Source organism: Cotesia glomerata, linkage group LG7, assembly GCF_020080835.1.
Source record: "Cotesia glomerata isolate CgM1 linkage group LG7, MPM_Cglom_v2.3, whole genome shotgun sequence".
Lineage (NCBI taxonomy): Eukaryota > Metazoa > Arthropoda > Insecta > Hymenoptera > Braconidae > Cotesia > Cotesia glomerata.
Genome location: NC_058164.1, coordinates 11,626,323 through 11,653,999, shown reverse-complemented (window position 1 = coordinate 11,653,999; position 27,677 = coordinate 11,626,323). Strand labels below are relative to the sequence as shown.

The 27,677-nt window shown below is 28.7% G+C and overlaps 1 protein-coding gene and 2 long non-coding RNA genes across 6 annotated transcripts in view; 1 reads left to right on the top strand and 2 right to left on the bottom strand.

Annotated features, from left to right (window-relative positions):
• LOC123269442 (hemicentin-2) overlaps positions 1-27,677 on the bottom strand; it is a 593,151-nt gene that overhangs the window by 451,320 nt on the left and 114,154 nt on the right. The window lies entirely within an intron of this gene.
• On the bottom strand, positions 941-20,987 carry LOC123269449. The gene is made up of 3 exons (XR_006510415.1): positions 20,890-20,987; positions 12,998-13,003; positions 941-952 (listed from the first exon to the last, which is right to left on the bottom strand). It is a non-coding gene; the product is annotated as an uncharacterized LOC123269449 (long non-coding RNA).
• On the top strand, positions 20,280-20,843 carry LOC123269447. Its single transcript, XR_006510413.1, has 2 exons — positions 20,280-20,319; positions 20,529-20,843. It is a non-coding gene; the product is annotated as an uncharacterized LOC123269447 (long non-coding RNA).

Below are 27,677 nucleotides of genomic sequence, written 5' to 3'. Positions count from 1 at the left end.
AAAGTAACTTTTACGAATATTTATATACTAAAAAATATTCAAAAGTCTACCTGTAATATTTTTTTAAATAGTCTATATAAATTTTGTTTACTTTTCACAATATAAAATCTAATAGATAAATTAATGAATATTAAAAATTCAACAATAATTAATAAGTATATAGTTATAAGATATCGTTAAATTCGAATAAAATGTTTGAAATTGATACATGCAAAGTACTCCTTAAATGTAGAAAGTTCACATAATTTTTTCAGATTAGAATCCAATTTTATTATTTTATCTAAATTAGTTTGATTACGAACCAGATTTTAACATTATTGCCTATTACTTCATAATATAATTTAAAATTTTTGAAAAATTTAATTAACCTGGATTAAGAGAAATGAGTTAACCTATGCCAAGTGTATATCTATATATTAACCCGAGAAAAAATATTTATATATAACTATATATATTTATATATAAATTGGTTATATATGATTATATATGAAAAATGGCCAAATATAATCATATCTTATCATATATAATTATATATAACAATACTTAATTATATATTTATTACATCTAATTAATTATTGGGTTAATTTTATGGATATAGTATTTAATATGGTCCTACGCAATTCTCTGTAACCAATTATAATGCAAAAAAAAATATCTAGCTATAATTTTACGGCTATAACACCAGCGGTCACCCATCCAACTATTAACCCTGCTCAATGCTGCTTATCTTTGGTGATCTCCGTGCGTCTTGAAGTATCTGTCTGCTGTGCTGCTGTCTTAGATAATAATGATTCTATGATCTACATAATGTATCATATGAGTTTATCATAAATATAATATAAAAATTGATTTTATAATATATTTGGATAGTCATAATTCATAATTTATTTATTTGACCGAATCTCATTATAATATAACACTTATTTAAATAATAAAATAAATAATGATTTTACTATTAGGTAGTAGCAGAGCAGACCAAAACATCTCATAGGAAATGTAACAAATTTTGTATTTCAGAATTATTTAAACGTAATTATAAACATCATTTTACACTTTTCGTAATTACCAAAAAAAAATTTTTTTTCAAAGAAAAAATTTTTATATATGTTAATTATATATAAGCATATATAATTATATATACTTATATATAATTATATATAGGATTATATATAATCTTGGATGGCTGTATATTGCTCCATATATAGTCATTTATAATTATATATGATTATATATGACCTCATATACAATTCCATATATAATCATGTATGATTATATATAACTATATATAATTATATATGGAACTATATATAATCTTGCTTGGCTGTATATTGCTCCATATATAGTCATATATAATTATATATGATTATATATGACCTCATATACAATTCCATATATAATCATGTATGATTATATATAACTATATATAATTATATATGGAACTATATATAATCTTGCTTGGCTGTATATTGCTCCATATATAGTCATATATAATTATATATGATTATATATGACCTCATATACAATTCCATATATAATAATGTATGATTATATATAACTATATATAATTACTAGCTGTTACCCGCCCGCTTCGCTGGGCACTTTATAGAATTGTATTTTGAGATCTAGACTTGAAATTCAATTGGAGTATTGTTCTGACTTGCACAGATTCAAAATTCTATCGGATTGGCCTGTACCTTTTATCCATGTCATAATTCTAGCGAATATCCATTGTAACTTTCAATGTGCAATCACTATAACATTCCCGTGGCTTTCTCCAAAAATGAATAATCATTTTTGGATTTACGATTTTAATTTTTGATTTTACGAAATCTCTTAAAATGAATAGCCAAATTTCTTTTCCACATCTCAAGTGTTTAGAAAATGTTTTCATTTTAATCTGTTACATTCCCGCGATCCCGTAATAAGAACAATTCATTGGTTATGTGATCAGCAAAAATAAAATGTATGCAAAATACTCAGTCCGTTGACAATATAGCTACATGTAAAGTTAAATTTTAGAAACCTTACAATGACTTTTTCGCCGCTGCCAAGGAGACGATTGTGGTAAGAAAATATAATTATTAAAAAAGGAAAATATTTTAATCCATTGACCTTGGAGGCCATTCCTGTAATTACCTGTTTCTCTTAAGATTCTATCAAATTTTATATCTCTAGGAAATATATTTGAAGAATATGAATTTTTTGACAACTATCACTCCCGCACTCTTATGTTAGAGAGAAATTTCGTAAGATCCAATTCGAGATGATTTTTACATTAAAAATAAAATATTCCAAGAAAACTTCGAGTCCATAGAAACTTGTTTTGAAAAGAAAGATTTTCATTGTTAACGCCTCCGCAGTCCTTTTGGGGTTGGAATTTGATAAAATTCATTCTTAGCTGAACTTGACATGATACATGAAGACTCCTACCAAATTTGAAGTCTGTCGAAGTTACAGTTTGGAAATTAAAATTTAAGATTTTAACACCAACCCCCGCAATTCCTATCGGAAGTAAAATTTATTGAAATCCATTTTAAGATGATCTCTACAGGAGAAATCAAAGATTTCTACCAAATTTAGAGTTTTCAGAAGCTATATTATGGAAATGAACATTTTTTATTGTCAACACCCACTCCCGCGATCCTTATTGGAGGTGATTCGTTGTAAAATCCGTTCTTAGATCATTTCTATATCACATATAGAAGACTCCAATCAAATTTGAAGTCTATAGGAGCTATAGCTTTGAAATTAAAAATTTTAATTGTAAATACCCACCCCCGCAAACCCCTGTGGGGTGAGCTATCGTAAAATTCGTTCCTATATTATTTCTACATCTCTAACAGAAAATTCCTACCCAGTTTGGAGTCTATTGGAGCTATAGTTTGAAAACAGGAATTTTTTATTGTTAACGCCCCCGCAATCCTCTTTGGGGTAGGATATCGTAAAATTCGTTCATAAATTATTTTTACATCATGTACAGAAATTTCCTATAAAATTTGGAATCTGTAGGAACTATAGCTTGAAAATTACAAATTTTCATTGTTAATACCCACCCTCGCAACCCTCTGTGGGGTGGGATATCATAAAATTCGTTCATAAATTATTTCTACATTACTTATAAAAAATTCCTACCAAATTTGGAGTCTGTAGGAGCTATAGCTTGAAAATTAAAAATTTTCATTGTTAATACGCACCCCCGCAACCCTCTGTGGGGTGTAATATCGTAAAGTTCGTTCATAGATTATTTCTAGATCTCTTACAGAAGATTCTTACTAAATTTGGAGTCGATAGGAGCTATAGTTTAAAAATGGGAATTTTTGATTGTTAACGCCCCCGCAACCCCCTTTGTGGGTGGAATTTCGTTAAATCCGTTCTTAGCTGACTTCTACTCGGTAAAAAGAATATTCCTACCAAATTTCAAGTCTCTAGGTCTTATGGTTCCAGAGATATCGTGATGAGTGACTATATACGTGGAAATCTCATATATACATAGATGTGGGTGAGTGCATGGATGGATGCGTGGGTGTATGTGTGGGAGTGCGTGGGTGGATGCGTGGGAGTACGTGGGTGGATGCGTGGGAGTGGGGGGGGTTGATGCGTGGGATGGTGTGGATGGAGAAGCATTGAAAGCGTAGAATTGATGTTATACATTTTTCCGACTTCTTTATAAGCTAGAAAAAAAAAAAGAATGACGAAAAAACGATCGTCTTTTGTATTATTGATGGAAACAAAAAACAAATGACTACACACATAAATTAATAAAAAAAATGGGAATTTTCTATTGTTAACTCCCCCGCAAGACCCCTTGTGGGTGAAATTTCGTAAAATCCGTTCTTAGCTGACCTCTACTCGGCAAAAGGCATATTCCTACCAAATTTCAAGTCAATCGACCTAATAGTTTCTGAGATTTCGTGATGAGTGAGTTCAAAAATGGGATCTCCTATATATATAGATTTATTGGCACCAGATGTACAGCTTGTCTAACAAACTCTGATACATCTTTCGCTTAAATCTACTTTTCTTACACTAATTTTATAATTTATTATTTTATTTTAGTATTCCAACTTGATAGTTAATCTATATTTCAATCTATAACGCTAGTAAATACTTTCTTCGACTTTGAGTCGTTTCCTTAGTTTCAGTTTATCGCATATAGCAGATTCTTTTCAAATTTGGAGCTTATAGGAGCTACAGCTCGAAAATTTAAAATTTTAATTGTTAAAACCCACCCCCGCACCCCCCTGTGGGGAGGGATATCGTAAAATTCGTTCATAAATTATTTTTACATTACTTACAGAAAATTCATACAAAATTATGAGTCTGTCGGAGCTGTAGCTCAGAAATTTAAAATTTTCATTGTTAACGCCCACCCCCGCAATCCACATTGGGGGTAGGCTGTCATTAAATCCGCTTCTGAATCATTTCTACATCCCATAGAACAGATTCTTACCAAATTTGGAGTCTATAGGAGCTACAGCTCGGAAATTTAAAATTTTCATTGTTAAGACCCACCCCCGCACTCCTCTGTGGAGTGGGATATCGTAAAATTGGTTCATAAATTATTTTTACATCACTTACACAAAATTCATACAAAATTAGGAGTCTGTAGGAGCTAGAAGTCGGAAATTTTTAATTTTCATTTTTAACGTCCACCCCCGCAATCCATATTGGGAGTAGATTGTCGTAAAATCCGCTCTTAGATCATTTCTACATCACATATAGGAGATTCCTACCAAATTTGAAGTCGATAGGAGCTATAGGTTAAAAATGGGAATTTTCTATTGTTAACGCCCCCGCAACCCGCCTTGTGGGTGGAATTTCGTAAAATCCGTTCTTAGCTGACCTCTACTCGGTGAAAGGAATATTCCTACCAAATTTCAATTCGCTACGCCTTATGGTTCCAGAGATATCATGATGAGTGACTATCTATATCTATAGAAAGTCTCCTATATATATATATAGATAAATGGAACTATATAATCTTGCTTGGTTTTATATTGCTCCATATATAGTCATACATAATTATATATGATTATATATAACCTCATATACAATTCGGTATATAATCATGAATGATTATATATAATTATGTATACTTATATATAATTGTATATGGAACTATATATAATCCTGCATGGCTGTATATTGCTCCATATATAGTCATATATAATTATATATAATCTTATATACAATTCCATATATAATCATGTATGATTATATATAATTATATATGATTATATATAATTGTATATAATTATATATGTGATTCCATATATAATCATATATAATCATATAATCATAATTATTTTTAATCATTTTCAATTTAATTTCTCAATCAGGAAAGTAATAAATGAAAAATGAATAAGATTTTGACAGCTTTATATTAAAAAGAAATTTGTGTTTTTGTTTATAATGTCTATAAGCTCATTATACGCAACTCAAAAAAAAGTCCAAAAAAGGGACTCAGTTAGATGTCAGAAAATTGACTCCAAACTTATGAGTTCATTAAGAGCTCTTAGTTCTGACCTCGTAAAAAAGAGCTCCTTAAGACGTCACATTAGGACTTCTATAAGAAGTTTTTTAAAAGACTTCATACTGAAATCTTTCTGACTTGGATGCTGACTGGGATATGGTTGTATATGATTTTCGGAAATTAAAAAAAATTTTTTTGTAAATTTAAAAATTAAAAGAAAACATTTTGGAACGTACTTGGTGTGCATGATTGTGTACTTTAATTTTTTTTAAAAGTCCTAGTAGATAGATTTTAGGAATTTCATAAAAAGTAAAATATTTTATAACCACGCACACTAAATACGTTCCAAAATTGTTTCTTTTAATTTTTAAATTTACAAAAAAAATTTTTTTAATTTCCGAAAATAATATACAACCATATCGGTTACTTGGATTTTTTATTTTTAATTTATATCTTTTTGTAAAGAAATAAAATTTTTTTTTCTTAATAGTCTTATGAACGTGGACTTGGCGCGATTTTTTTTACAGTGAAACTGTTTTTGCTCGGATCATCGATAATCTGGGTCATAGGATTCTGGGCCATTGAAATCTGGGTAATCGAGATCTACTCTATCGACAATGTAGCCAACTCAACTATGGGCAATAGAGGGCCTACCCCCTGTATAGTCGAGGCATTTAGAGGGGGATTTAGTTAATTATACACTTCTGGTCTTGGGAGCAGGTGTAATTATGAAGATAGAATCATATGAAGTCGCCCTAAATGCCTCAATACTATACGCAATAATATAAAGAGTATCTTTAATTCTAAGGTACAAATTATAGAGTGCCCCCTATTGGCTAGGAGCGTGTTAGGTGCTGCCCCCATTTTTCATGCTCTTCCCATGTTAAATCAAACGGAGTAATTTAGTTACAGTGGCCGCCATTAGCATAAAATCAGGCTGTTCCCATAAGATTTACACGTAAAAGTGGTAATCAGCGCCAGCCCTCCCCACCATATACTACGCACCCTGCCAATACTATTTCTTATAATATAGGTGCTAATAACTTATAGCATACCAGAATACCAGTTCCTTCTCATTCTTATCACATTAAAGGTGCATTCCCTTAACGTTCACGATGATCACGCTACGTGTATTTGGAGAGGATGTGAACGTCAAGTGGATCTCACCCTAATTATAACATAGTAGTATAGATACGGAATATATAGCGATATAATAACACCATGAATTTATAATGCTCACAAATTCTCATTGTTTCTTAAATAGTATACGGCAATACACTCTGGTTACGTTTAAATTTTCCCGCTCTCAAAATTAAAAATTTATTCTTATTTATATATATACTAGAATTCAAATTTGCGCGCGCAAGCGCGCGCCTTTACTATAGAGTTTGCATATATTTTCATGCATATGACATATTCGACCAATCACATCACGAATAGATTGGTTTCACATACATTTCATCTCAATTTTATTATAGGATTAGAAATTATATTCGCGCAAGCGCGCGCGTGCAAGTAATGCTTTAGTAATAACTCAGAAACCCGTAATCAAATCTTTTGTGCATTCACTTGTTTGATATTTACTGAAATAATGGATACTCCGAAAAATTATTCCCAAAAATAATCCTCTCAATAAAAATATATAAAAGTATTGAAGTTAGTTATAAGTCGAAATTCGCAAAAACCGGGCCACGATTTATCATTGGTTAAAATTAAGGCACGCGCGTAGCGCACTATTTAAATTTCTAGTGAGTATTTAAATAGGATTATCATTTTCGTAAACGTCTAGTAACACGAATCCTATGTACACTCATTATACCACTATCAGGAATTTTACGTGCAGATGAAATAATAGAAAACACGTCTATACATATTTCATATATTAGAGCATCACTTATTATAAGTTCAGTAATATTGGGGATAATGTAACTTCTCAAAGCTCGATCAAGGTGTGAAAAGATTTCCCATTAAATATACACGTAAAACTCGAGCTGTTTCCTTAAATTTTCACAGCTCAGCAGCATTTCATAGCATTATTTCAATCAAAGATGGGTTATTTTACTTAGAATTGAATGTTCCACAAAACTGCCCATCGTGGCGTAATCGTAACTCACACTGGCGAGGGAGTATGGACCACCAAATCCAATTTTTTCATAAAATTTACGTTTTTCTGTCCTTTTCTCGTCACTGAGAAGAGCTACGAAAAACATTTGAATAACTAACTTGTAGTAAATTTGATTTTCTACAAAAAAGATCCCGAGCACTAAATTACTAACATCAATATTTCAGGAGATATTAACATCTTAAATTTTTGTATAGTTTTAAATTTTTATCTACGACCACTTCCAAACAAAACTGTTGTTCTTTCATTATCTATTATGACGTCTTTAACAAATTACTTCTTTTAAAAAATTAGGAGAGTTACAGAAAATACGGGGTATTTTATTTGTCAAATTGATCACTTTTGAACTCGATCCTTTTTGATTCGGCTGAAAAATTTTTGTCCTTTCCTACACTACCAAAAACTGTTTTTAGGATTTTTAAAAATTTTTTACCCAACCCAACAATGAATGAATTTTTTAAAAATTGATCTTCCGGAAACGTATCATATAGAAAATTTTTGTTTTCAAGTGTATTTTCCAAAAAAAAAAAAAAAAATACCAAAAAATTTTCAAAGGTCAACTTTCAGCGAAGCTATAGACTTAAAAAAATTTAATAAAATCGTTCCATCAATAATCTGCTATTTTTTAATATGAAAAAGCGTGCGAATGAACCTATTGACTTATTTCTTTTCTTTTAGTCTTTGTTTCTCATTACCCTTTACGAAAAAGCAATATGGCAAAATTTGACGAACCGTTCTTTTTATTTCTTTTTCTTACTTTTTATAATCAATGACAATTTTTTTGACAAAAACCACTTTTAATCATTATTAAAAGTATAAATGATTTATTATTCACCTTTTTTATAAAAAATTTCAGGGGGCCCACTTTGCCCCTAAAATTTTGAGTCCTTCTAAATTTTAGGGGGGCCCACCCCCCCCTTCCCCTACTTGATAATATATCTGTCCCTGAATCTTGAAACAATATGACCAACGTCTTTGAAAAGAAAGATTTGCTAAGTTAGCATGGAAAGAAGCAAAAGAGAATAAACTATTAAAAATTTCTAATGCAATCAAAAAAATTTTGTGATTTTTCATGAATTCCCGAAAATCAAGATTTTATTAAAGCTGGAGGATCTGTTTGATTCAAATCTACTTCGCCATGACGGCAACAATCATTAAAATTAAAATAATTATATTTATTAGCGACTTTTTCAGCAACAAAATGTTTTGCATTACAATGTCAACATTTAACAATCATATCACCAATGATGTAATGCTCTTGAATTTCATCGTTATTGTTTGCTACTGTTAAGTTATTTTCATTCGGTTGTCTTAAAGGCTGATTTTGATTTGGATTGTTATCATTAGGAAACTCTGTTTGATGAAGTTCGTCGTTTGGTTTACTATAATTATGATCAGATTGACAAAATTGAGATGTCGTTGATTCATACGAAGATGGGGAATGATATGATTGTCTTCAGAATATTGATATTCTGATTTTGTCGAAAACGATGTAGGGATTGACGTAGAAAAACCGTCATGTACAGTAGAGCAATAATCATGATTGGATCTCACATTGAGTTGTTTGTTAGATGTTATTGGAGAGACTGCTTCAGGTATAAATGACTTTAATGGGGAAGTATTGTGATGCATAGGGTTGGAAATCAGGTTGTTATTTTCTGGGTATCTAAACAATGATATATTACCTGGCGTAGACGAAAGATTTACAAAATTGTTCATAATATCATATAAAGCAGAATCTGAGGGACAGTTAGCATTGCCAGAAGGTGTTATAGTAACATTTTCCGAATTACTATTTATAATATGATATCTGTCGAAATTATTTGAAGATGATCTAATATGAGAGGATTGATTGGGTAGTTTTCCTCTTTAAGGAGGTCCTTTCGCCGCCAATGTAAAATAAAAAATATTAGATTATGAGTAAATTTAATTTTTTTCTAATAGTTAAGGTCCTTATTTATCTTATAGTGAGGTTTAAATTATACTTTACCGGACAAATTTTTGCAAAAATAAAATTTTTAAATGTTAGTATTTGTTCAGAGTCTTACGAGAAAATCAGACGTTTGCAGTATTTCTCGGATTATACTATCAGTCATGGATTAGATGAAGTAAAAAAAAACTAAAAATCAGATTTTCGAAATATTCAGGTTTCTTTTTTTGCAATAAAATATATCAGTTACCGAGATATTTATTGAGAAATTAATATTTAAAAATCACAAAAAATTCTCAAGTTACCTACAATAAAATGGAGTCAAAAGATTTGGCAATGTTGCGTAGCGCGCGAGCTTCAGACCATTCAATAAATTCAAACTAAACTTTAACGCGCTTATGTTTTTCATGCATACTTATTAGTTAATTTATTGTTAAAAAATTTTCATAATTCATAATTGAAAAATAAAACAATACTTAAAAAATACTAGCATTCCTGCCATGAGACATTTAGAATGTTATGGTTTTGTGACTAAACATTTTTAATTAATTTATTTATTTACACTGACTGCAAAAAGTTAAACACGGTTAAGGTTATATTGTGTAAATAAAAATGTAAACAACCGAAATAAAGCGTTGCCAAATCACAGACAGGTTACTAACAGCTGATTTACAACAGTCAAATTAATTTTTGTATTTAACTATTTTTTTTTTAATTTTCAAAATTTCAACGATTAATGCCTCATATACTATTTATTTTTTAATTTTAGGAATTTTTATGGGTTTTGTATTTTAATTTATTGAAAATTTACTACTACAGTTGTTATGACTCAACTGGAGCGAAAGGACTTCCTTAACAATTTGTGGATTACGTTGCCTTTTCTTTTTTTTTCACATTGTATTCGTTTAATGTCTTCTTCTTTCCTCTATTGTTCGTATAATTTTACGCCGTCCCATATTTACACAACAGTTAGTTGCTAACGATAATAAAAAATTTATTTTCAACTTTCAATTAATAAAATAAAATAGTATTTTGTATAATTTATGTTACTTTAATACGTGAAAAATATGTGATAATAATAAATATTTAAGATGATAAAAAAAATTCCATCAATCAACAATAAACTAATATGGGTCATTCTATGTCAAATCGACCAATAGTTGAAATCGACCCCTTTCGATTTGGATAAATTTTCATCAGAAATTTTCTTTTATCATATAACGTTCTGCCAAAGGAAAAAAAATAAAAAAATTTTTTTCAAAAGATATCCAAATTCAAAATTTAGCGATTTTTCCAGTTTTTCAATTTTGTTTTTGTAATATCTCGAACGCTATTATAGATACAGGAATGGGCTTTCGTTTGTTTGAAAGGGGACACTTGGGACTATTGAAAAAAAAAAATATTTTAGAAAAAAATTTCGAAAAATGCCAAATTTCTGAAATTTTGAATTTTTGAAAATCGTCAAAAATGACGACCGCCATTAAAATTTTGGCTCAATTTTTTTTGTATAATACCTTGCACTGATCTTAAGAGATCCTGAAATTTTTGGAGGGGAGTTTTTTTTTTCAAAAATATGAATTTTTTAATTTAAAAAAAAAATTTTTTTTTGTTTTTTGCAACTTCTAAATAAGGTAAAGTTATGCAGATACATAATATTGTAATTTTGAGCATTTAAAAATTGAATGCACGACGTGGAAATATTAAATAATAAATTAATTTCAACTTTTTTTTTTATTTTTTGAATATAATCTTGAAGTCATCCTTAAAGCATGATATAATTTTTTATTTTTTTAACGCATGATATATTTTGTCCGTTTCTTCACTTCAATTACAGTTTTCAACTTCAAATAACTCAAACAAATATTAATTTTCAATAAAAATCGGAAATAATTTCATGAAAATATCAATTTCTTTTCGTTTTTTCGAATACTTATTTACTTACAAATTTCTGCACATTAATGGTTCTCAATCTCAAATTATAAATTATTCCCATGTTAATAAGACGATAAGTGGTGTCAACAACTACAAATGAAGTAAAAAAAGGACAAATAACAAATCATACCATGCTAAATTATATATGATAAAAGAAAACTTCTGACCAAAATTTATCCAAATCGAAGGGGGTCGATTCTAACTATTGGTCGATTTGACATGGAATGACCCATATATTTTTCAAATTCACTACGTGTCAACGTATTCGACTCCTAGAATCCAGCCTTTAATTTAATTTGTTGTCAACTCATTTTTAATTCTTAATTTTCAATTGTTTTATTTTAAAATTATTGATAATATGATGATAATACTGAAATCAGCAGTCGCTTAAAAATTTTTTGTTTTTTTTTTTCATTAATTAAATTAGAACTAAAAAAATATTTCCAAAAATTGCACTTATAGTTTTTCAAAAAAATCTTCTGTATGTAAAATTTTTCTTTTAATTTCCAAAAAGTGCATTTATCGTTTTTCGAAAAGATCTTCTAATTTTATTTTAATTTTTTAGTTGTAATTCTTTCAATGATTAAAATTGTCAGATGTCTGCTAATTTCATTTTCATACATGATGAACTATTTTTTTTATGAATAATATATGTATAAAAATTAATAAATGTTATGCTAAATAATAAAATTCTAATATTTCAAGAGGAAAAAAAACTTCATGATGGCTTCACCTATTAGAAAAAATTATAAATACTTTTCGTAAGTGGTAATATATGTAATATAGTACTTAAAATAATATAGGGACCCTACAACCCCACTACTTACTCCACCCGTACATGTGCGAAAAATTAACAATAAGAATAAAATTATTTTTATTTTTTGCTAAATTTAATCCGTTTTGGATTGTTCTAGTAAAATTTTAATGAAATGAAAAATAATTGTATTGGTATTTACTTATAATAATAAGGTTTTTTTTTTATTTTCCTGGTAATTTTAAAATATATATATATATATATATATATATATATATATATATATATATATATATATATATATATATATATATATATATATATATATATATTAGGTGTGCCAAAAGACGATATTTTTTTTTTTTTCACTCTTAGCCCAAAATATGATAGGATATGTCTAAACAAAAATTCTGTCAAAAGGCCAGCTCTTAATTTCAATTTTAAGAGCTCCTTCATCGAACTTTAAGTTTTCCCATATAAATAACATGGAAAGTACGGTTTTAAACAGTATTTTACCCTGCAAACTGTGAAGAAAATTTTTTGATAAAATGAATGATTGGACCTTTTTAAGCATTAAATTTCTGAGAAAAAATTTCATTGAGTCATAAATCAATCGTCATTATTTAAGTTTTTACGGATCTTTGAAATTTGAATTTTTTGAAAATTTTACGTTTTTTGCATTTAACAGCCAAACTATTGGAGATAGAAAAAAATTAAATAGCAATTTTGTAGTTCGTTTGATGCTCTATAACAAAGTTCTTAACAATTTTTTGTATAATCAATAACAAAAAGCTACAGACCTACAAAGTTTTGTTTTTATTATTTTTCACTTTTTCAATTGAACTATCGATGATATAGAACAAAAATTTAGTATAAATTTTTAGTATATCAAATTTGCAACAAAATTGTATAGGTGAGATTTTTCGTATTATTGATGGTTAAAAGTTACAGGCTCAACAAATTCTATTTTTATGATTTTTCATCTATATCATGTAGTATATCAATAATATATATAAAAAATTAATAATAAATATAAAGTACATTCAATTTTCTACAAATTTATGCTTGGTAAACTTTATATACTGTCTGCAGTTCCTAGATCAAAAATTGTTTACTAAAATCCAGTAAGAATCAGAAGAACTACAATAAGAATTTGTGAAATAGAACCCTCCTTCAAGTTGTTTACTATGACTAGATTATTATAATTATGGTTTATGATGAAATATACCCGATTAGATTAAATAATGATGATAATAAATTTATAATTACTTTGCAAATAAAACAGATAAAAAAGTTTTTTATAGTTTTGATTATATATTTAGACTCTAAAGAAATATGTGTCCTTTTCAATATCAATTAATCGCAATTTAACCTCTCCGTTTAAAAACTCAACATTTCAAAATACTATTTTTTGTCTCTCGTTCAAGCAGTTATTGATGAAAGTACCGCCTTTCAAATATCACTAAAAAATTAAAAAAATTCATTTGCTCCTTTAGACTTTTGACTAGTAGTCGAATTTAACTAATACTGAAAACTGACATGAGATTTAATACTAGATCATAGTGGTTTTTTCAGATAACAAATGACTATTCGTTGTAATGTATGATTTGATCGTAATTTTTAAAATAATTTTCTAAAACTTAATGAACATTTTTATATTCCAGAAAAAGCATGACAGAGATGATTATAAAGAGCTTTTGGAATTAGTGTTAATATTCTTAGGTGGTACTCCGAAAAACGGGATCAAATTTAGAGCTCCAGGACCAAATCATCATGCAAGATGGATGGCTAAGGCTCTATATGCTTTAAAAATCTTCATTTTTAAAAAACAGTTTAAAGTCAATGCAACTGAAGTAAATGGACTGGGATATGTCTGCTTATTTCTAGTTAATTTCTACACGGTTTCATGGTTTCATGCACCTTCTGCGATAAAGTCATCCTATCAAGATTTGAATCTGATCAAAAATCTTTTATGAATTCCGTTCTGTCCATAAAAAATGTCTGAAGCAGCAACGGTGACATTTTCAAGACACTTATGGTACTTGTCAGAAGAGTTGGTCGGGTTAGCTTTGTTTGATGACAGAGTTTCCTTTACATGCTAAGAGACAAACCGTAACTGCAATAAAAACGCGAGAAAGTACTGCTTCGAATTCAAAAAAATTTATCGTCAAAGACGTAAGCTTATTATTATCGAAAACATCGAAGATTTTGCTAGCAAGCAATCTCTATTTTTGTTTGAGCAGTATCAATTACCGTATCAATTTATGGACAAGGATCCAGAGCTCTGGGCATTTGATCAAGATTATCTACATTGCAAATCTGTGTTTTCAGACTTAAAAGTTGTCAACGATCTCGCTGAAAGAGGTGTTGCATTAATCCAGGACTACAACAACTGCTTAACGAGAAATGAAAACAAAAACAATATTTATTGCAAGTTGTCGAAGAACACAGAAAAAATTTCCTTACGTTACCAAAAATAAAATTGTAGCTACTTATTCAAAGAAATAAAAAATTTAACTACACGATTGAAACTATGATAATCGTTTTTGTCTGTTATTTTTATTAAGTGATTATAAATTTATTATCATCATTATTTAATCTAATCGTGTAAATTTTATCATGAACCAAAATTATAATAATCTAGTCATAGTAATCAACTTGAAGGAGGGTTCTATTTCACAAATTCTTATTGTAGTTTTTCTGATTCTTACTGGAATTTAGTAAACAATTTCTGATCTAGGAATCTCAATCTTGCTGATTAAAAAAATTAACCATTTGTCTCGATAATCACTCAATTTGTATTCATTGAATATTTCTTTAACGCAAAACATTACTGAAGTAACAATAATATTGTAACGATATTGAACTGCAGACAGTATATAAAGTTTACCAAGCATAAATTTGTAAAAAATTGAATGTACTTTATATTTCTTATTAATTTTTTATATATATTATTGATATACTACATGATATAGATGAAAATCATAAAAAATAGAATTTGTTGAGCCTGTAACTTTTTAACCATCAATAATACGAAAAATCTCACCTATACAATTTTGTTGCAAATTTGATATACTAAAAAATTTATTCTAAATTTTTGTTCTATATCATCGATAGTTCAATTGAAAAAGTGAAAAATAATAAAACAAAACTTTGTAGGTCTGTAGCTTTTTGTTAATGAATATACAAAAAAATTGTTAAGAACTTTGTTATAGAACATCAAACGAACTACAAAATTGCTATTTAATTTTTTTTTCTATCTCCAATAGTTTGGCTGTTAAATGCAAAAAACGTAAAATTTTCAAAAAATTCAAATTTCAAAGATCCGTAAAAACTTAAATAATGACGATTGATTTATGACTCAATGAAATTTTTTCTCAGAAATTTAATGCTTAAAAGGTCCAATCATTCATTTTATCAAAAAAAATTTTCTTCACAGCTTGCAGGGTAAAATACTGTTTAAAACCGTACTTTCCATGTTATTTATATGGGAAAACTTAAAGTTCGATGAAGGAGCTCTTAAAATTGAAATTAAGAGCTGGCCTTTTGACAGAATTTTTGTTTAGACATATCCTATCATATTTTGGGCTAAGAGTGAAAAAATATCGTCTTTTTGGCACACCCTAATATATATATATATATATATATATATATATATATATATATATATAGCAGCAGCATATATATATATATATATATATATATATATATATATATATATATATATATATATATATATATATATATATATATATACTAGACTGGGCCAAAAACTGACTATTTTTTTTTTTTTTCTATCGATACTGTGAAAATATCATTCATGATGATAAAAAATTATTGTGCAAGTTTGAGTCCTTAATAATAATATTAAGGGGTGTATCGTTACGACTATTGATTTTTCAACAGTAATCGCATTTTTTTTACTCAAAATTCGTTAATTATCAATCTGAAAAAATTTTAGCGATATGTATTCTTATAGGAAATTAAATTTCCTAAAAAGTTATCTTTGTAAATTACTGTAAAACAAGCCGTTTCCTTTGTAATCATGCCTTAAACAAAGATTTATTTTTTCAATTTTGCGTTTCAATTTTGGATTTTTGTAGCTACCAGAAATATCAATATTTTTACAATTTAAAATACTTATTTTCAAAGGAAATTTAATGCTCTACAAAAAAGGTCTCTTAACATTTTTGATTAAATTCACTCCTTTCAAAGTTATTCGACGTTGAAGTTAAATTCAAAAATAATTTATCGTTTTTTCGCGTTACACATGATTTTTTCCTTTTGATTGAAAAATTTATGAATTTAATATTGAGAATAATTTTTATTTGTTGGAAGACTAAATTTTTTTTATAAAATCATAATTTACCAATGTATTATTTTGCTTTTTAACGATTAATTATCGACATAAATTCATTTTTACTGTATTTAACTAACTCCAATAGTAAAATAAATTCGGTCCCTTTATTATAAATTATTTATTTGTATAGGGATATATTTTTTTCTATAAACTTACACTTTTAAACTTCCGTTTTTAGCCCTCTTGTTGTTTTGTCCTTTTTAATGTCAACGAGAATTTAATTTTACTCTCCCTCCACGATTACATTTGTAAGTGTTTATAAGCGAAGTCGACCACCTGAAAATGACCTTGAAAGTTTCACGTTACAGCGCTGCGAGTTATCGTGAGCTTTTCCGTAATCTGTTACCGAAGCTGAAAACATAGCCTTCCTTTCTCCCACCACCTTGCTTCTATTATTGCGCTTTTCAAAAAAGGGAATACTATCCGTGTATAATAACTTTGATTTCCTTTGATCGGAAAATGACCTTGATTGTTATACGCTACAGCGCTGCCTTTCTTCACGCCAAAGCGCTGCGAGGTATCGTGAGCTTTTCCGTAATCTATTACTGAAGCTGAAAATATAGCCTTTCTTCACTCCCACCCCCTGCTTTTTATCATTGCATTGTTCAAAAAAATGAATACTCTTTGTGCATAATTACTTTGATTCTATTCTTCATTGTGCAAAGTAACTTAAACGTTGTCAACGCAAATTTGAGTTTTCATTAAGTATTTATTTATTGTTTGGTATATAATTTTCTTCTTTATTTCTTTAGATTGTTTAATTGTAATTGATAGTTTGAATTTATTTATGGTATCTAATTGTTTCAGTATTACAAATTAAGCGTTTAGTTAATTCTGTGTTTGTGAATTGTTTCATTACGTTACTTTGTAACGTTTAAGTTCGATTTGATAAAAAACTCGCCACTATGTCATTGGAGAAAACTTATTTAATCGGTGTTCCTATTGAGAAAATTAATAACCGTAAGCTTCCGACTGTCAAAGAAGTTTTATCATTATTTTTTTATCAACATAAAGTTCTCAAATTAAAAATTTATGATAGTGCTTCAAAAACTGCTAGTGTCGTTCAAGACTGCTGGAATAATTTGCAGATTTCAACTTCTGGTTTTTGCAACATTGTAAAGAAAATAATTAGTATTTTCAAAAGTGGAAATATTTACTGTGCAATCGCAAAAAATCACGTGCTCAAAAACAAAGAGAAAGTAGCTTTGAAAAAAAACTCGAACAATTATTTGACATCGCTGGGAAGAATAGTTTAAAAGGTTTCGATAGAAATAATAATATTGATTTTCAACTTCCAATGTCTTCAAATCTGCAAGAAAATAATAATAATATCTCAGACGAAAAACACGAAGAAATAATGGAAATAGAGGCGATAGGTACGTATTCATTAATAATAGTTTAATAAAGTCAAAATAACTATTTTGTACCGTGCTAATAATAAGTTACTATGTTCTAATGAATAAATACTTATCTAAATTATTATATTCAATAAATTTTTAAGTTTTACACAAAGTAAGAAAAAATTCTTCAATAAAGAATCAATTTTCTCAACTGATGAAAATATATCTAAGAAAACTAAAATAATTTGATTCAAATCGAATTGTTTTAGGCCAATGAAATTATTTCACGCTCGAAAAATCTCAGATTTTCCTAAAATTTATATGGCTGATGATATAATCTTTTTTTCTGTACAATTAACTTAAATTATGTTAAGATTGACAATTTTTATAACTTATTTTTTGCATATTTTCTACACAAAAATAATATTTTAGTAGTTAATTGCCTTGCAAACTTACACAATTGTGTAATTTTTATCATACTCTTACAAAAATTAAGGAAGTAAGAAAGAAATCCAAGTATTCGGAGGATTTCCAACAGGCTGTAACTTGTGAAAAAATTATCGTACAGTAAATAAAAAAAAAGGAAATTGCAGCAAATTTTGATTAGGCAATTGATTTTTTAAAAAACTACGAAAAGCCCTTTTTTGTTGCTTTTTAAATTCATGTAATGATTAAAAAAAAATTTTTTTTCAAAAAATCAATGGCTAATTCTTGTAGAAAATTCATCCAAGTTTTCAAAACCCATCTTGAATTTTCTTTACGATCATTGGTTGCTGAGGTATTGATAATCAAAGACAGAATGGTCTTTTTTCATTAAAACGCCGATATCTCAGCGAGAAATGCTCAAATCGAGGTTTTCAAACTAACAAATCGAAGCTCAATGAGCAAGATATCCAGTCCATATAGAGATTAAATCAAAAAAATTTTTTCCAAATCCATAAGCTAAGAATAAAAACCAAAAAAAATTTCAAAAATTTTTATCTCGGTAGATTTCTTAAGATTATTAATAAAAAAATTTTTGGAACTCAGATCCAAAAATAAAATACTGAGAGCTGAAATTTGCATTTTTTTTATTTGTTGTACGATAGTTTTTTTATAAGTTACAGACTGTTGAAAATACCCCAAATATTTTGATTTTTTTCTTGCTCCCTTATTTTTTGTAAGAAGTGTATTTTCTATTTAACAATGTCAAAATAATTTATATTTTTCAGAAGACACCTCTCGTGATTATAACAGTAATGATGATTGTGATGCTACAACATCTAGTCAGAGTTGCAATCAAAGTCATATTCATATATGAGTCAAAATTCAAATGTGTCTAAGTTTGAAACAGATTTTTAACAGCAAAACGGACACCAAAAATTAATATTATGGCGCCAGCATTAGCTGCTGAAGAGCATCGTGGTAATATAAGTAGGCGAAGTGCTACATATGTTTGGCTAGCTACTGTTAAAAGTGTGGGATTCGATACTCGGAATGTAAATTTGAGTTATAAAACTATTCAACGACAGCGTATAATTCATCGGAAAGAAATTGCTAAAGGCTTAAAAGAAGACTTAAAATTCAATGACAATTATGTGGTCCATTGGGATGGTAAACTGCTAAGTGATATTGTTGGGACAGAAACAGTAGATAGGCTTCCGGTGCTTTTAACATCGTCTGGCAGTGAACAGCTATTGGGTATTCCAAAAATTAATTCAGGATCTGGGATTGAGCAAGCTTTAGCTGTATACTCAACTATGGAGCAATGGGGTGTCAGTAATTACATAAAAGCGATATGCTTTGATACTGCAGCAACCAATACGGGTAAATTTTAATTATTAGTCTTATTTACTTGAAAAAGCTCAGATTTGAAAAAGTAGAGAAAAATTATACTTAAGATCTTTTCACAATTATTTTTCAATATTCCAATTAAAAACCTCTAAAACCGACAAGTTGATTTTTTTTGCCAAAAATAAAGTTTTCTGTGGTCAGATGATAATATTTAAAAATAAACTTTATTACAAAAATTAACTCCACTGATTGTTATATTTTCAGAATTTATGGAAGTAATATAGTTCAAAATAAAAAATCACTTGATTTGCCATTCATGTTTCTAATCAAATCTTTATCTTTCTAATCTATAGGAATTCATCATGGCGCTGGCGTAGAGCTTGAGAAAATTCTGAAACGAAAGCTTATATGGTTACCCTGTCGTCATCATGTAATTGAACTTGTCATAAAAGGCGTTTTTGAAGCTTACTGGCCAGTACAATCAGGTCCGAACGTTCCATTTTTAATCGATTTAAAATCGGTTGGAATAAAATCAACACATCCAAATATAACGCTGGCATCAACGATAAGATAGTGGCTAATATACTATTAAACAAAAAGATGAACTATTAAGTTTTATCGATAATTATTCGCAGGTATATTTTGAGTTGTTATTTGAGTTGTAAAAGTACACAGAAAAACTTTTTGGTCAAAGAAAATTTTCATTTTAGGCAAGATAGTGTTCTTTTTAATAATTTTCTTAATTCAAGTTGACCACGTTTTGTGTACACAATTTAAAATCTCCAGTTCTCATGTAAAGATATTACCTTTCAATAATAACAGAAATGATCATATTTTTTTGCAGAAATTTCTTCCAAGAAATGACTATCGAGAATTTTTGGAGTTATCATCTATTTTCTTGGGAGCTACGCCAAAGGATAATTACACTTTTAAATGTCCGGGAGCAATGAGTCATGCTCGTTGGATGTCGAAGGCGATTTATTGTTTGAAAATATTTATTTTTCGAACAGAGTTTAAGATTACACCTAAAGAGTTAAATAATCTTCGTCATATTTGTATTTTCATAGTTACAACTTATATAAAAGCTTGGTTTACTTCATCCTCGGCAATTTTGGCTCCAAATAATGATTTGACTTTGATGCAACAATTGATATTATATCAACTCGCTTCGCTCGACTCGCTTCGCTCGACTCGCTTCGCTCGACTCGCTTCGCTCGACCGATAACAACGTACTCGGTTTTGTTGAGAATGCACTCATAATCTCAGCCTCGTGACGTCACTTCAAGCTTACCAAAATACCTACCATTGCGCATACGTATCGAAAATAACTATTTTAATTGTTAAATTTAGCATAAAAATTTTTCAATTATTGAAAATTACAACGGTTACTTGGTTTTTTTTCATTTTACATCTTTTTGTAAAGTAACAATTTCTAGCTGGTTTTTCAAGAAATCAATAGTTGTGAACATGTACTTGGCGTAACTATTTACAGTGGAACTGTTTTTGTTCGGATTTTACATTTTTTTGTAATGTTAAAATTTCTAGCTAGTTTTTTCAGGAAATCGATAATTGTGAACGTGTACTTGGCGCAATTATTTACAGTGGAACTGTTTTTGTTTTAGATATTATTATTATTATTATTATTATTTCTCTTGAAATAAATATTCTCATAATTATTTTATTAATCAATTATTTGTTCGATTTGAATTTAAATAAACCGCTAATTTATATCTTATGTAGATGGCGGCATGTGCTGCTACATCACACCATATATTTTCGAACATACAAATTTTTTTTGACATTCGAATTAATAAAGATCAGATATTAATAATAAGAGTTTTATTCAATAATAATAATTATAATAGTGATAACAATAAAAAAAAATAAATATGATAGTACGTTAAATAAAACAAAAAAGTTTGTTTTAACTATTTAAGACTCCGTCAAAATATATGGTAATAAAATTTAAATTTGAGCAGAAAAATAAGAATTTTAATTAAGAAATTGTTGATTTAATTTATAAATTTAATACCCTAATGCTCAATAACTTAATAACAACCATAATAATAATAAGATTATTATTAAATTATAATAATAACTTTTAAATTTAAATTTTCGCGCCTTTTTAAAATGTTATAATATTTATTTAATTCGTATCTGCAATCGCACTGACAAATGAGATTTAAATAAAATTTTGTGTTATATATATATATATATATATATATATATATATATATATATATATATATATATATATATATATATAGGGGAGGCAAAATGGGGTACCCCTAAAATTTCGTAAGAAAATTTTTTTTTTTTCCAAAAAGCTCTTTCAGCTTCCTAAAATATATTTTAACGTCATTTTCTACAATTTAAAAGAAAAAAAAATTTTTTAATTAAAAAAACAAAAAAAAATTTTTTTTTTTAACTTTTCTTACTGTAATTTTTATCGTCATTGTGCATCGTAATAAATTTTTTTTCACATCTACGATTTCTTTTTCTAAATTTTTAAGTTCTCGCGTTACAAATGAATGATTAAAAAAACAAAAAAATCGGGGAGTCATTGGTTCTATGCCAGTTTTCGAAAATCAAGCTCTAATCTGATCTTCACATTTTTAAGGTCCTAAGAACTAGTTCTTAATATTCCTACGAGGATATCTGTCGGCGTGTGTGTATGTAAGTGTAAACCTCTAATGTGCCGAAGAAAAATCTTACATAGAAAGAAAAATTTCTTGACTGGAGAACAAAATTCTTGGCTCAAGAAAATTTTCAGGTGCCTGAAGGAAAACTGAAGTTGTGTTGCCCGAAATAAAAATTTTTCTTGAAATTCTATTCTTGGTGGAAGTAATTTTTTCTTAATTCAAATTATCATAAATACTTGATGCAATAAATTTTTACATTTGATCAAGATTTTTAGATACTTAAGAAAAATATTTTCTTGGCTCAAGTGAACCTTTTTTTCTGTGTAAACTAACCATTCTAAAAGAATGTCTTTTTCAAATAACTTCGAAATTTATTCTCGGATCATTTTTGATGTCATAATTTAACTATCAATGCTCAGAAAACTGTGTCAGAGGCCGCCAATTTCTTCAAAATCATTTGGCGGGCTTGTGAGATATTTAATTTAACAGGCGAGACCATCTTTTTCTCGCTTTGCTCTCACGGAGTTCAACGGAACTATCTCTGTCGCACTCCCAACAGCAGAGCAATTGCAGTTTCGATTAATTTCACGAAACAAATGAAATTTTTGAAAAAAACGCTTTGTGGTGAAATAATTTATTAAATTATCTATTATCTCTAAAAACGTTTTTTCAAAATTTCCATTCGTTTCGCTAAGCTGATTGAAACTGCAATCACTGGTCTCGGCTGTTAAAAAGTAAGATCTTCAGGCCTACAAGATCATTCAAGTTGAAAAAATTTTCCTGAATCTCTAAACCAAGAAAGAGAGTGTAAAAAAATTACGAATGTTTTTTTTCGTGCTATTGTTTGGAATCGCGTGAGAACTATGTCTAAAAATATTTTAAAAAATATTTAAAAAAATAAAAAATTTTTTACCGGGAGATCCAAAAATTAGAATCTTCTCAAGCACGGAAAATAATGTGTAGTATCATTTACTACAAGATTGCAGTAAATATTTCTGTAGTTACAAATATCATATAAGTGATAACAGTTACTCAATATGCGTCAAATTTTACTAAGTCAATAAGTTGAATCTACTCCAATCTTGCGGTAAATTCTACTGCACACCAATAGCAAATACTCCACGTGGGAGTTGAAAGTACTACAGAAGGAACCGTTTCCGCTATTTCGCCAATTTAGGGTTAGTCTCTTGTTAGTATACTCGTTTATTATAGCGTCTCATAAATAATCATCTGTAAATAAAATATTAAACGTCACACTGATAGAAGGATTTGTTTATGTTTGTAGTTAAAAATATTTGTTAATATTTAACAAATCATTTATTAGAGACCACTTTTTAGTCTTTAACAAATATTTATTAGTATTTAAAAAGATTTATTAATATTTAATAAATTAATATTAGATTTATTAAATACAAACAAATTATTTTAAATACTAAGAAATATTTGTTTAATACTAAAAACTGATCTCTAATAAATGATTTTTTAATTATCAACAAATATTTTTTAATACAAATAAATCCTTCAATTTTTATAAAAATAAAAAATTAAAAAAAAAAATACAGACATTTTTTTTAAATTCATACTTTTTTAAAACCCAAATATATTTAAGGTAATTATGTACAAGTAGGGTCCACCCTATTTTTGGCCATATCTAGGTGAAACATTAACATTATTTAATTTTTTTTTATTCTGTTTGTTTTTACGACGTATATGTGATAAAAAATGTCGTGAGAGAAAAAAATAAAGATTTCGACAGCTTTTTTGCCATCAAAAGTTGGAAAAAAAATTGGCTCTCATTTTTTTGGAGAAAGTTTCTATTTTATCTTTTTTGATGTTTTTAATATATTTTTTTTTTTTTTTTGAAAAATACATAAAAAAACGAACAATTAAAAAAAAAATGATCAATTTGATCAAAAAAAAAAAAAAATATTATGGCCCAGCATGGATGAACCCCACTTGTAAATAATTACCATATTTATTATATATAAATAACTCAGTAAATAATTTTTAATTATAAACTATAAAAATTTTAGGTTATATACCGTTTATTTTTATGCAATTGGTTAACCGCATATTAAGTAAATTGAACTATAATTGGAGTAACAAATATCGCATGCTGTAGCATATCTTACTTTTTACTACAGTTAACGCTTAATTACAATATTGGAGTAAATCTAGCCACAGTTTGGAGTTGTCTCAGATCATACTGCAGCCTGCGGTAAATGGAACTACAGTTGTTGTTGCCACTACCACAATTTATTTTCGGGAGGGAACTCTTTTTTTTATCTTGATATTTTTTTTACTCAAGCAAAACCCGTCAAAAATTACTACAAAATTAAAAAATTTTTTTTGCTACCTCAATTTTTGTTAGGAGTATATTGCGTCAACTATAACAATTTTTCTTTTTTGGGTGATTTGTTTATCTCTCTGGGTTCTTTCGTAGACTTATCGATAAGAAAATGTTATTTTTTTAACGACATTTCATTTTCGGACAATGAAATTTTTTTTTTTCACTTTTTGAGGGGGTACTCTATTTTGCCCGCAAAAAAAAAAAATTTTTTTTCTACGGCAACTTGAAATTTGATTATTTTCCTTCAATTACGACTGAAAACGAAAAAAATCAGCACATTTAAGTCCTTAAAATCATAACGGTTTCTTAAGTACCCCATTTCCCCCTATATATATATATATATATATATATATATATATATATATATATATATATATATTATATTTTGTAACGGGATAATGAATAAGATATCCACAGATTCGGTAGAATCTGGCGCCAAGTTCCGTTCAAATCCGTTGTAAACGGAGCGCCAGACTACCGACTGTGTTTACTGTAAGCAGAACGGTATTTCGAGGTTGCAAAATTTTATTTAATTATATGGTTCTCCTTTTTCCAAAATGATATGTTATAAAAGTAATTTATACTTTATTTTACTGATATTAATTAATTATAATCAATTATAACACTTAATTCACTTAAAATTATTAAATTTTATCAGCACAAACTGTAGTAAGCTCAGAAATTTCGATCCTGACTTTTTTTCGATGGGGAATATCAGCGCCACAGACTAGATAAAATAAAAATGTGTAGTAATCCTTCCTATAGACACGCAACTACAGTAAAAAAAAGTGATTCATAGCTTGCATCTATGGCCGCCAGGGTGCACTGGAATTACATCTACATAAACTGTAGCTTCAAGGGGATAGTTTGCAGTAAAAAATGCAGTCAACACGAGATTTAAGTTGTTATCAATTGTAAATTTTCATTATAATTACAAAAAATACTAAAATCCGAACAAAAACAGTTTCACTGTAAAAAAAGTCGCGCCAAGTCCACGTTCATAAGACTATTAGGAAAAAAAAATTTTTTTTTTCTTTACAAAAAGATACAAAATAAAAAAATTAAAAAATCCGAGTAACCGATATGATTGTTTATGATTTTCGGAAATTAAAAAAAATTTTATTGAAAACTTAAAAATTAAAAAAAAAATTTTAGAACGTACTTGGTGTGCGTCATTGTGTATTTCAATTTTTTTAAAGTCCTAGTAAATAGATTTTACGAATTTCATTAAAAGTAAAATATTTTGCAACCGCGCACACTAAATACGTTCTAAAATTTTTTTTTAATTTTTAAATTTACAAAAAAATTTTTTTTAATTTCCGAAAATCATAAACAATCATATCGGTTACTCGGATTTTTTAATTTTTTTATTTTGTATCTTTTTGTAAAGAAAAAAAAAAATTTTTTTTCCTAATAGTCTTATGAACGTGGACTTGGCGCGACTTTTTTACAGTGAAACTGTTTTTGTTCGGATATTTATAATATTAGATGGTTATGATTACGATCATATTGTTGTTGGTAGATTACAAACTATACGTCAAAATTATGATTAGTACAAGTGGTAAAAGTATGATATAGAAAATATCATTATTTAAAACTTCCGCTCAATTCGATTGGTGCCACCTTCAGGCAACGATCTGAATACTATAGTTCAGTACATTACTACAACAGAAAGACTTAAATGATACTATATACAGTTTACAATTTTATATAATAGACTACCTCAGAGAACTAAACGATACCAACTTCGAAATAAAAAATTCGACCGAAATTTGGAAAATCTTGCGTATTATCCAAAAACGGGGGAACGAAAACTTTAATAATGAGAAAAAAGTGAAATAATTAAAAAAACGAAGTGGTTGTGGGTGATTTGTGAAAAGGATTAAAAATTAAGATATTAAGAGCTAGTGACAAGTGTTGACATTAACTTAGTAATTAAATAATTCAAATTAAAAACTGGATCAGGTTATGTTGCCATTTGGCTCGAGAATAGAGGCACTGTAGGCCTCACGCCTACACGTTCACACATACATGTGTTGTTGAACGTGTACTTGGCTTGAGGCACTACGTGTGCCTTTGGAACTGAATATTTACCAAGTGTTATTCGCCCGCTACTCTAAGAAGTAATAGATGTCCAATGATTAATTATCATTTTTTCGATTACAATTATTTTTATGATTTATATTGTATGTATGACCATTTTTAACTTCCCGCTAAGAAAATCGAAGATTTTTAAAAATCGGGAAGTTATCGTTTTCACTCCGTTTTGCAAAAATCGAGTTTTCATCAGATCTCGATGTTTTGAGGTCATAGGAAGCTTTCCTGACCACCCCCGCGATGTTGTCACTATGTCGTGTGTGTGTGTGTGTGTTTTTTTTTTTTTTTTAAGGGGGGGGGGAATCCTTTTTACGGATTCTAGGCATAGCTATTTGGCCTCGATATGTGGCGACTCGACGCAGTGTCATACTAAAACTCGACGCTAGCGCCCCTACCCACTAAACCCTAAACCCCTTTTCCTCTTTCCCCTAATCCCTTATGGAAACCGCCGTCAGGCATTACTTCGTGAGGGGAGGATCTAGCTACTGCTCTTTCTTCTGGTGGCTAAGGTGTTATTCTTTCCTCCTTCTAATTGGCGTCATTCGCTCTTCTTCTTTCTATGGACCGCAGGTCTGAGAGAACTCCCGTGACAAACGTGTTTGTGGCGTTCCAGGCAGCCTCTGATGACAGCATTGCTTCTACTATTGTCTCTGGTTGGATTTTCCTCTTCAGGATATTCTCCAGCTCATATCGCTGTGGATAAAAACGTGGGCACTCAAAGAAGACGTGCTCTGCATCTTCATTGACTCCTGGGTAGGACGGGCACTCTGGGGAATTATCATGCTTAAAGCGGTGGAGATACGCCCGGAAACAGCCGTGTCCTGATAACATCTGCGTAAGATAATAGTTGACCTCACCGTGACTCCGGTTTAGCCAAACGTTGATCCTTGATATGAGACGATGC